The sequence below is a fragment of the Protopterus annectens genome, chromosome 12.part0 (genome assembly GCF_019279795.1).
Source record: "Protopterus annectens isolate FY-2018-M chromosome 12.part0, PAN1.0, whole genome shotgun sequence".
NCBI classification, from domain to species: Eukaryota; Metazoa; Chordata; order Ceratodontiformes; family Protopteridae; genus Protopterus; species Protopterus annectens.
Genome location: NC_056746.1, coordinates 1,378,092,044 through 1,378,104,698, shown reverse-complemented (window position 1 = coordinate 1,378,104,698; position 12,655 = coordinate 1,378,092,044). Strand labels below are relative to the sequence as shown.

Sequence of the window (12,655 nt, the reverse complement as noted above, 5' to 3'; positions counted from 1 at the left end):
CACCCGAGGTCCAAAACTAACGTCGAGGCGTGTTTTAAGCCAGTCGCCGGTTCTCAGTGAGGCGCTTTCGCAGCCCCTGACGCCCGCTACTTTAGAGCTGCAGGCCGCTTCCGTCTCCCATGTGGAGTAGACTAGGCCGTTGGATACTCAAGGTATTGGAACCTCGGAAACTATTCCCTCTGATGGGTCCGGAGCCGCTGAGCAGGCATCGGCTTCTGTGGGTGTTTTCAGGCCTACACAGTTGTATGTTAAAACGACTTTGGCTTCAAAGGCAAAGACCTAAAGCACCTCTAAAGGCAAAGAAACAAGTACAACAGCCCCATGGACAGGCCTCCATGTCTAAAAAAAACAGTTGCTCAAAATGGCCAAAGACCTAATTACTTTGATCAGGGGTTCCCATCCCCCTCCTGATAAGACTAGGCAAGTGACAGAATATGAATCTTCAGATCAGGCTTCCATTTCTTCTGATTCCTCTTTTGATCAGGAATACTCTCTTCCTCCCTATGAGGATTCTGATGCTGAAGAATCTATCCCTTCAGCCTCTCCTCCTGAGGATTATTATTTTTAAGAACCCTGCTGCTGACCCAGAAACTATCTCTCAGGGTCCCAAAGGGGTCAAGGATTCCACTGCAAAAAACCCTACCCCATCTGACAGGGATTCTAGGGTACTGGCAGATGGGGAAAAATATTTACACTTCTGCTACCTTGGCTATAAGGGCTTTAAATTGTCAGTTTCATATGCTTAAATATCAGCAATATATTATGTCACTGCTTAAACAGAAAATGTTGATAAATTCTGAATGTGCAGAAAACAAAGAAATGCAGGATTTATTGCATGCAGCTGAACAAGTGGGAAAGCATACTTTGCAATGTGGTTTTGATTCTCTGGAGGCCTCCTGCAGGGCTGCTGTTGGGGGTTCTGTCATTAGGAGGCATGCTTGGTTAAAGGAACAGAATCTGCCTGATCATGTTAAAGCAAAATTATTAGATGCTCCATTACAGCATGACACCTTGTTTGTTGTTAAAGCAGAAGAGGTGTTGAAGAAAATGGAGGACAAAGCTAAATCTATGCAAACAGTCAAGGATTTCTTACAGGTTAAGCCTCCAAGATTTAGCAGGCAGTGGCCTACAAAGAATTGTTCCTTTCCAGTGTTAAGCCACAAAGAGGCAGATACAGACACCCTAGAGGCAGATCCCAGCCCCAAGGCTCATTCAGGTCTAAACAGTGGGGTACTTCTACTTCCAAAAGCAGAGAAGACAAATCACAGCCATACAGTAAACCGTCCAAATGACTTCCCCCTGCCTGTGCCAAGCACTTATCTTTTGGCAGCACTTTTGGGGGGAAACTAGCACTTTTTTCTCAAAATTGGCACGTAATAACCCAGGACAAATGGGTCTTGGATATAGTGTCACAAGGCTACAGGTTTCACTTTCACACCCTGCCAAGGGCAAAAGGTTTGCCAGACCTGCTAAAAAATCAATGGGCAGAGAGACAAAAGCAAGCGTCATCTCTCATGGACATGATGGCCATTCAGCAAGTACCACAGCAAGAGCAGGGACAAGGATTTTACTCAAGACTGTTCTTGGTGCCCAGAAAAGACAAAGCCTGGAGGCCAATACTGGACCTATCTATTCTGAACACGTATCTGGATATTCCAAGATTCAAAATGTTGACTCTGCAGCAGCTTCTGCCCATGCTGGGCAAGAAGGGCTTGGCTTGTGACTTTAGACCTAAAAGAGGCATACCTGCATGCCCCAATCAGACAATCATGCAGAAGATACCTCAGATTCATAGCTGGCTCAGTGCATTACCAATTCTCTGCACTGCCCTTTTGCTTATCTACTGCGCCCAGGGTCTTCACAAAATGCCTGGCTCCAGTAATTGCATTTTGCAGACAAAGAGGAATGCAAATATATCCTTACTTGGATGACTGCCTTATTCAAGCAGAGAACAAGGACATTCTACTACAGCATCTGGCGTTTGTAAAAAGATTACTAACATGCCTAGGGTACACAGTAAATGAAAAAAAATCAAATCTGGTACCCTCTCAAAAGATAATTTCCTGGGTGCAAGCTTAAATACAACTGCCCAGATGGCTTATCTCATGCCAGACAAACAAAGGCAACGACAACTGGGTCTTTACCAACATTTTGAAATAAGTAATCTGCAAGAAAAATTCTGCAGGCTTTGTGCTTCATGGCATCCTGCATTCTGCTAATTCCATATGCAAGACTGCATATGAGGGAAACTTCAATGGTATCTTAATAAGTGTTTGGACTCAACATTGCCACAGCCTGGAAACAATAATTACCCTCCTTCCCTGCCTGCAACAGGAGTTTTGATGGTGGGCAAAGGCTTGTCAACACAGCAAGGGCAGCCATTCGCTTTACCCACAGCCAGGCAGATATTAACAGATGCATCCGATTATGCCTGGGGGGCCCACATGGCAGGAAGATGTATTCAGGGCACATGGTCCACAAGCCAAAAAGAGATGCTAGCTGTTCAGAATTCCCTGACAGCCTTCAAGGATCTACTTCATCCGGGACAACTACTGATAAAGACGGACAATACTATAGTCATGTGGTACATAAACAAGCAGGGAGGCACTCATTCCTACCCCCTATGCAGACTAGCCATTACTTTGTGGGACACAGCATTGACTTACCAAGTACATCTGCAGGCACAATTCCTGCCAGGAAAGATAAATACTCTGGCAGACTATCTAAGCAGAAACCTCATGGGATCCCTACGAGTGGAAATTGGATCCTCAAGTCTTCAGCATGATAAGAAGGAATTGGGGATGCCCGGAATGGCCGGACAGAGATCTGTTTGCCTCCCCTCACAACTGTCAACTACAGAGATTCTGCACAAGGACTTATCACAAGCAAGTATGGAAAGTGGATGCTCTATCTTTCAGCTGGAAAAACTTAACAGTATATGCCTTTCCTCCACTGCCTCTCCTCCCCAAGGTACTCCTAAAAGTCAGACAAGAGAAGCCAAAAATTATACTGATTGCCCCAGACTGGCCCCGCCAGCACTGGTACTCAATCCTAAGGAACTTGTCTCAATACCCAGCCTGGACATTACTTCAAATTCCTCACTTACTGTCCCAACACAACAATCGGATCCTGCACAGCCAACTCAAGACCTTAAATCTGGCAGCATGGCGGATAATGTAGTTATTCAAAACACACCTCTCTGTAAAGCGGTGATGGATGTTATTTTGGAGGCCAGGAGGCCTAGTACCAGAAAATCTTATGCTGAAAAATGGAAGAGATTCTGTGCTTGGAACCAGGCACAAGGGATTGACACGACTGTATCAAATATTCGTCAGATTTTGCAATATTTAACTAAGATGCTGGACAAAGGCCTATCCTTTTCATCAATTAAGATTCATGCCTCTGCCAGTTCAGCTCATTACAATACAGAGCCACCTATTTTTTCTCATCCTTTATTAAGGCAGTACCTCAGAGGAGCCAAAAACTTAAGGCCCCCAAGGAGATCACCAGTACCTGCATGGGACCTCAATTATGTCTTGGAAAAACTCACCCTGCCTCCTTTTGAGCCAGCCGCTACAGGTGATTTAAAATTTTTGTCATGGAAAACAGCTCTGCTCCTAGCAATAATCTCTGCAAGACGAGTCTCAGAGCTACAGGCACTCGTGGCTGTGGAACCTGTTATCATTTTCCATCCAGATAGGGTTTCTCTGAGGACAAACCCGACATTTATGCCTAAGGTAGTGCCCAATGTGGCTCTTAACCAAACTATTAATTTGCCTACCTTTTTCCCAAACCCACAGAATGAGGGTGAGAGACTTCTGCATTCTTTGGACATACACAGACAGCTTTGCTTCTACTTGGACAGAACCAAAGCTTTCAGAAAGACTGAGCAATTACTAGTGGCATATGCTGCAGGATCACAAGGAAAGGCCTTCTCAAAGTAGACTATTTCAAAGTGGATAGGCCACTGCATTCATTTCTGCTATTCACAACATGGCTAATCGGTGCCTAAGGGCATTAGGCTACATTCAACCAGAGCAGCAGCCTTCCTCAGAGGAGTACCAACCAAAAACATTTTAGAGGCTGCAACCTGGAGTTCAGTGCACACTTTTACAAAGCACTATCACTTACCACTCTACTCTAAATCCAGGGCAGGCTTTGCCACTGCAGTTCTGCATGGCCTCATAGCCGCTCCTAATCCTATTTAGCTCCAGCCTCCCAATCTTAGCTTTGGGATTCAACCCAATTGTAATGACTGCAACAGTGAAACACTATGAACATGGTACAGTTGTGTACCTAACCATAAATGTAGATGTTCGAGTGTATTCACTGTTGCAGTCCAGGTTACCTCCCACCATCCCCGGTGCATGCATGCTTTATTGACATATTTTTAGCCTACCCTTTTGGGGGCACCTGACATCTGGGGCAAGAAACCTGAAAAAATGGCGTCGGCTGCATCTTTTATACCCCTGGCGCACTGATGTCAGGGAGGAGGCGACAGCAACTGACACCGGACCTAGACTTTGGAATTCAGGCCGACTGCGGGTAGCCTGCCAGCAGGATAACCCAATTGTAATTACTACAACAGTGAATACACTCAAACATCAGCATTTATGGTAAGTACACAACTGTACTTTTATCTGGGGCAATCACTTTGAAGAGTGACGGGCCCAGGGCAGAACCGCTTGTATTCTAGTAGTCCCCTACAAATCCCTGATGTCGTCCCTTTCACCACAGCTCTGTCCTTTGCTATTCAGCCATGCAGCTGTCCAGTTACTTATCCTTAGTCTTATCGTAACCCTCCAGATGTTCATCGTGCTATACTGCTGCAGTCATCACACTTGGGTTATCCTGTCGTCATGCGGTCCCGCAGTCGGCCGAATCCCAAAGTCTTGGTCTGGCGTCGGTTGTCGCCGCCTCTTCCCTGACGTCAGTGCAACAGGGGTATAAAAGATACAGCCAACGCCATTTTCTTCAGTCTTTATTGCCGCGCGGTACCCGAAGCAGAAGCAGTTCGCAAGTGCCGGTCGGCCAGCTCCTGAAATTTTCGAATCGAGTTTCAACCTGAAGTCTTCTCTAAAGCTAAGTACCCCGTTGGGGAAACTTTTCTTGCCTCAGACCGATGTCAGACAAAGTTAATAATTGTATTTCTTGTGGGAGGCAAATACCTCATAAGGGTTTTCATTCTGATTGTATTCCTTGCCTAGGCCCAGACCACGACGTCTCTGGTTGTCTGTTTTGTGCTAGGTTCAGCAAACGTACAATAAAGCGTCGGGCAGAATTCGCCCAGCATTATTTTGGCAGAAAATTTAACTATAGCATGCCGTCGGAGCAACTGACATCAGCAATGATTAAAAAATGCAAAGATAAGGACCGGCATCCAAGGCCAAGACCAGATACCGAGGCCTCAGCAAGGCCTGATGCCGGTTCTCCAGTTTTCAACGAGTCGCCTTCGCAGCCCCTGACTACCGCTGATTCAGAATTTCTGACTGCATCCCAAACCAAAACCGTTGGACCTCAGGATCCGTTTTCACCTCACTCCTCGGACGCCAGCCCCGACAGGGATCCTGAAACTTTGAATAGACCTTCGGTCTCAGAGGGTGTTTTCAAACAGACAACTGCCTCTGCCAAGCCTTATGCTAAGCTCAAAGACCCCTTGAAAGTTAGAAAACCGGGGCCACACCCCCCCCCACACACACACACACAGGCCCCTATGCCTAAAAAACAGATGCTTAAGATGGCCGAGGATTTAATTACCCTTTATCAGGGGATCCCAACCTCCACCTGACAAAAGGCCTAGACTGGAGGAAGATTATCCTTCCTCTGACCAAGCATCCATTTCCTCAGGCAACTCTGATGACCAGGATTACTCCTTCCCTCCTTATGAAGACTCAGATGCTGAAGAGTCCATTCCCTCTGTCTCCCTCCCGAAGACTACTCTTTTGGGGAAACTTTACACACCATGAGGGAACACTTCCACTGGGAAGGCCAAGATTACTCTGACTCCAAGAAAAGACTCCGTGAGTTTCTTCTTCTTCCACAGCATAGACCCCTGGCAATTCCTCCAGTTTTAGACATTTTGGATGATGTTTTCTCTGAATCCAGTTTAAACCCAGATTCCTTACCTCCAGCTCCAGCTAAACCAGACAGATACTACCGAGTTCCTGATACTCGTACGTTTCTATGCAAAAGCCCTAATGCAGACCCCGAGACCATTTCCCAGGGTCCCAAAGGGGTTAAGGCCTCTACTGCTAAGAATCCACTCCCTTCTGAAAGATTCCAGAGCATTAGAAAGATGGGGAAAGAAAGTGTATACTTCTGCCACTTTGGCCATGAGGGCATTAAACTGCCAATTCCACATGCTAAAATACCAACAGTATTTGATTACACAGTTAAAGCAGAAGCTGATCCCTCAGACAGATCAACTAGATTTGAAAGAGATGCAGGATTTGCTGCATGCAGCAGAACAAGTGGGAAAACATACCTTACAGTGTGGTTTTGATTCATTGGAAGCCTCATGTAGAGCAGCTGTCACAGGGTCTGTCATACGTAGGCATGCTTGGCTTAAAGAGCAGGCCTTACCAGAACATGCCAAAGCAAAGTTATTGGATGCCCCATTGCAGAAAGTTGTGTTATTTGGTGTCAAAGCAGAGGAAGTTTTGAAGAAAATGGAAGAAAAGGCAAAATCTATGCAAACAGTTAAAGATTTTTTACAGGTACAACCTCCTCGTTTCAGCAGAAACTGGCCATCAAAAAACTGGTCCTTTCCTGCATCAGACAGACCCCAAAGAGGTAGGTACAGGCACCCAAGGGGCAGAGGCCAGCCACAAGGTTCTTTCAGGCCTAGACAATGGCATACAGCAACTCAGAGGTGGAGACGAAAGATCTCAACCTTTCAGGAAACAAACATAATGACTTCCCTCTTCGCCTGCCAAGCAAAATTGCCCTGGCAACACCCTTGGGAGGGAAACTTGCTCTTTTTCCACAAAATTGGCGCATCATAACAAAGGACAAATGGATTCTGGACATTATTACCCGAGGCTACAGATTTCATTTCCACACTTTACCTCGGATGAGAGGCATGCCAAATCTGCCTCCAAACCAATGGGCAGAGGCTCAAATGCAAATTTCAGCTCTCATGGATATGAAAGCAATTCAAAAGGTACCTACAAAAGAGCAAGGTCAAGGTTTTTACTCAAGACTCTTTCTAGTCCCAAGAAAGGACAAAGCCTGGAGGCCCATCTTAGACCTCTCAATTCTGAACACATACCTGGAGGTACCCAAATTCAAAATGCTCACTCTACAGCAGCTCCTTCCCATGCTGGGCAAGGAGTCTTGGCTGGTAACGTTGGACCTCAGAGGCATACGTACTTGCATGTCCCTATCAGACAAGATTGCAGAAGATAACCTCAGATTTTTGGCAGGTACAACGCATTATCAATTCTCTGCACTGCCCTTTGGCTTATCTACTGCGACCAGAGTATTTACGAAATGCCTGGCATCAGTAATTGCATATTGCAGACAACGAGGAGTACAAGTTTACCCATATCTGGACGACTGCCTGATCCAAGCGGACAGCAAGGACATTCTATTACAGCATCTGGCTTTTGTAACACAGCTGCTCAGTTGCCTAGGGTACACAGTAAACAAAAAGAAGTCAAAACTAATACCCTCACAACAAATAATATTCCTGGGTGCCAGCTTAAATACAACAGCCCAGATGGCTTACCTCACGCCAGACAAACAAAAGCAATTGACTCAATACTTCAAAAAGATAGCAACTTTTACCCAGCTCACTGCAAGGAAAATCCTGCAGGCATTGGGGTTCATGGCATCATGCATTCAACTAATCCCATATGCAAAGCTGCATATGAGAAAATTACAATGGTACCTGAAAAGTGTATGGTCTCAACACAGGCACAGCCTCAAAACAAATATACCTATCATTCCCTGCCTTCAAAAAGAGTTCCTATGGTGGGCTCAAGCATGTCAAACAAACAAGGGTCTTCCTTTTGTCTTACCTCCAGCAAACCAAACCATGGCAACAGATTCTTCAGACTACGCCTGGGGAGCACACATGGCAGGACAGTGCATACAGGGCAAATGGTCTGCAAAACAAATGCATCTTCACATCAACCAAAAGGAGATGCTAGCTGTGCAAAATGCCCTGACAGCCTTCAAGGACCTCTTGCATCCAGGACAACTTCTAATAAGGACAGACAACACCACAGTTATGTGGTACATAAACAAACAGGGAGGAACACACTCCTACCCTTTATGCAGACAGGCTGTGACCTTATGGAACACAGCTTTGACCTACCAAGTACAACTACAAGCACAATTCCTGCCAGGAAAGGAAAGCATATTGGCAGACGAATTAAGCAGAAACATGGCAGACCCCCACGAGTGGAGACTACACCCACAAGTATTTTCAGTGATAATTCAAAGATGGGGATGTCCAGACATAGATCTATTTGCATCCCCCAACAATTGCCAATTACAAAAATTCTGCACAAGGACTTATCACTCCCTAGCTTGGAAAGTGGACGCTCTATCATTCAGTTGGACAACACTGACAGTCTATGCCTTTCCTCCACTACCTCTATTGACCAAGGTATTATTGAAGGTCAGATCAGAGAGACCACAAATGATCCTCATTGCTCTGGACTGGCCACGCCAGCACTGGTACCCATTACTAAGGAACTTGACTCACAGCCCTCCATGGATCTTGCCTCAATTCCCACTACTGTTGACTCAGAAAAACTATCAAACCCCTCACAGCCAGCTCAGAACTTTAATTTTAGCTGCATGGAGAATTCCTTAAATTATCAATCAACACTTCTCTCAAAGGACGTCCTGAATGTAATTATGGAGGCCAGGAGGCCCAGCACCAGGAAGACTTACTCAGACAAATGGAAAAGATTTTGTGCATGGCACCAGGCTAAAGGTCAAAATCCTTGGATTCCAAACATTCCTCACATACTGCAATACCTAATTGAGATGCTACACAAAGGCCTTTCCTTCTTCTCCATTAAGATCCATGCTTCAGTCATTTCAGCTCAATATAATACGGATTCCCCAGTTTTCTCACACCCTTTACTTAGACAGTTTCTCAGAGCGGCTAAGAATATAAGACCCCCCAGAAAACCACCAACACCAACTTGGGACCTGAACTTAGTTTTAGAAAAGTTAACACTACCTCCTTTCGAACCAGCATTCTCAGTAGAACTACAATACTTGTCTTGGAAAACAGCCTTGTTACTGGCTATTACCTCAGCACGCAGGGTCTCAGAACTACAAGCACTTATGGCAGTGGAACCTTTCATCATTTTCCATCAGGACAGAGTCTCTTTACGAACTAACCCTACCTTCATGCCCAAGGTAGTATCCATTGTGGCTTTGAATCAGACCATTCATTTACCCACCTTTTATCCTAACCCACAGAATAAAGGAGAAAGGCTCCTTCACTCTTTGGACATTCACAGACCGCTACGTTACTATTTAGATAAGACAAAGAACTTCGGAAAAACTGACCAACTCTTTGTATCATATGCTGCAGGTTCACAAGGAAAGGCTATTTCAAAACAGACCATCTCCAAATGGATAGCACATTGTATCCGCTTCTGCTACTCGCACCATAGGAAGGCAGTGCCTGTCAATATTAGATCCCATTCTACCAGGGCTACTGCAACCTCAGCAGCCTTTCTCAGAGGGGTTCCAACCAAAGACATTCTGGAGGCAGCTACTTGGAGTTCAGTGCACACCTTTACCAAGCACTACAACCTTCCATTATACTCAAAAACCAGGGCTGGTTTTGCCATTGCAGTTCTGCAGGGCATCCTAGCATCACCTAACCCAGTTTAGTACCCAGCTACCCTTCCATAGCTTTGGGATTCTACCAAAGTGTGATGACTGCAGCAGTATAGCACGATGAACATAGTACAGTTTTGTACCTGCCATAAATGTAGATGTTCGAGTGGTTATACTGCTGCAGTCCAGGTTACCCTCCCTCCATCCCCTCTACATACCAGGGTGTTGGTTACAACTCCATGTACTTCAATCTGTTGGATGCATGTCTATATGGTGTATTTGCTAACAGCTAGTACTATTGCTTATCTACTAAGGTATTGTTGCATAGCTATTGTATTGCCTTCCTACTTGGGGGCACCTGACATCTGGGGCAAGAAAAACTGAAGAAAATGGCGTCGGCTGTCTCTTTTATACCCCTGTCGCACTGACGTCTGGGAAGAGGCGACGACAACCGACGCCGGACCAAGACTTTGGGATTTGGCCGACTGCGGGACCGCCTGACGACAGGATAACCCAAGTGTGATGACTGCAGCAGTATAACCACTCGAACATCTACATTTATGGTAGGTACAAAACTGTGCTTTTCCCTGTCTGCTTCTTGTGTGGGTCTTAATGAAAGGCCTTGCTGACGTCCAGGTAGACCAGTTTTTCTTGTACTCCTTATAAAGGTCACTTAACCTAATTATGTAACTGGATCAGGTTTGACTGACAGCTCCTTCTGACCATGAACCCATGCTGGTTGCTGTTATGGAGACTCATCTTCTAGAAACGTTACTGATCTTTCCCTCAGGATTTTTTCTATTTTCCTTGCTATTGCTGCCTGAAAAAAATAAGTAGAAATGCCACAGACTTCTCCACAAACCGGAAATATGGAACAAACAGATGATGTGATGTTTACTTAGTTTGTAACACAAGCTTTCTAACTAACAGGATCCTTTATTCATTAGTTAGAATGCTATTGAGCCAGCAGATCTGTAGCTCCCGCTACGTTTTTCCTGCTGCCCAGGGGTACCACACTTGCACAGCAGTCAGTGAAAATCTCAGGCAGGCATCTATCAGCACACTGGCCAGGTTTCTGAGGACTGTGAATGCCCATCTGCTAATTCTGCTTTATCCTTCCTAAGGGTAGGCCCAGCTTCCTCTTCAACCCCTCCCTCTCTGTCTGGAGGTTTATCATTCCACCATGTGTCTCTTCCAGTGTGGCAGCATCTCTGTGCTTTCTTTTTTTGTTAAGACTGAAGTGAAGGGCGGTACATTGGTGCAGCAGTTAGCGTTGTCCCTCACAGCAAGTGGTTATCCGGTTCGATTCTCGGCTGGGGGTGCCTTATGTGCGGAGTGTGCATGGATTTTCTCTGGGTGCTCCAGTTTCCTCCCACATTCCAAAGACCTGCATCTGGAGCTTTTCTCTTCAGGCTTCTGCTGAAAATGGGGTCTGTCCCAGTTGGACTTTCCCAGTAAACAAATTTTAAATAAATAAAATATTCATTATGTACCTCTGCCTTTTCACAGTCTTCTGTGATCTCCCAACCGTTTTTTCCTCACCATGACATGCTTCCTTAATCTGAGCACATGAGATGCCCGTGCAGGGCATGGTGAGAACACATGATTCCTGTGAGGCTGTGAAGTGATTTTTTTTTTTTTTTTAACATCAGGCTCTGAACATCAGGAGGAAAGCATGTTTGTTTGAATCCAGTTTAGATGTCCTTAAGAATGTGTTAAATACAAGTGATACCTCTCACATTAGTACTGCATGTGTGTCATGTTGTATTTGGCCTGTATACACACAACTGCATTGGAGTGCCACTCCGGTGGCCTAGAATGATGAAGCCTTGAATAAGGTCCAGCCAACCAGTATTCATTAGTGGCTCAGATGACTGACTGGCAGGGAGGGGTGAGCACTCATCAGTGACTCCCCCTAAGGGAAGGCATAGTCCAAAGAGGGTCGTTGCCCTTGTACCTAGCCAGCAAGTGTGGCAATGGAGAAAGGGAGTGGAAAGGGCATAAAAAAGAGAGAAAAAAACAATATGGAAGCCCAGACAGCCAAGCCCCCAGGATGCCCTTAGGATCCATGACCTGCGCCAGCAATACTGGAATAAGTCTGGGGGGGTAGGAGGGTGGCTAGTAGACCCACATGGATGTGGGGCACTGGGGGCCATGATGGTGGGATGATGTCTAAGGGGACCAAAAGTAGTAATAATTGTATTAGCAGGGTAATGTAGTGGTTAAAGAGGTGAACTGGGAATCAGTGATACATTGCGAGAATCCAGCACCAATATACAAACTGCTTTCGTATTCCACAGTGGATGTAGTATCATTTAAGATTCTGCACATGCATGGAAGTGTGCAAGTGTTAATAGACCATCATTACAGACCCAGCTTTTGCAGTGTGCACTTTGAGGTGCCATGGAGGGGGAGGGAGCTAGGCAACAAAATCCCCAAGAATTATGAATGATGTCTTTCGAAACAACTGTTACCCTGCCAACTGCCATTTAATGGGAGGTGGGAAATAGAATGATAATTCTGCAAAGTGGTGGGGAAGTTGGTGCTCATCAGGGGCTTCAGGACAGCAAATTTTGGAGAAACAGGAAGGAAAACTTTAGTAGAACTGCATAACATGGCATAATAAATATGTTACAGTGAGCTTGAAGTTTAGCAGCTCTTTTAGATGTAGACGTCTGTCATTAAATTTACTGACAACATGAAAGGAAAGTGCATCATCCTTCCATTAGACTTTAAATGTGGAAGTTCAAGGTTAAAAAGTGAGTGGGAGGAAAATAGCCAAATCTGGAAAACTGTTTCACAGAGGAAATATTGATACTAGACAGATGAGAAGTCTGTCCATATT

The 12,655-nt window shown here is 45.3% G+C and overlaps 1 protein-coding gene across 1 annotated transcript in view; it reads left to right on the top strand.

Annotated features, from left to right (window-relative positions):
- NSFL1C (NSFL1 cofactor) overlaps window positions 1-12,655 on the top strand; it is a 565,621-nt gene that overhangs the window by 211,362 nt on the left and 341,604 nt on the right. The gene's annotated exons all lie outside the window — the stretch shown is intronic.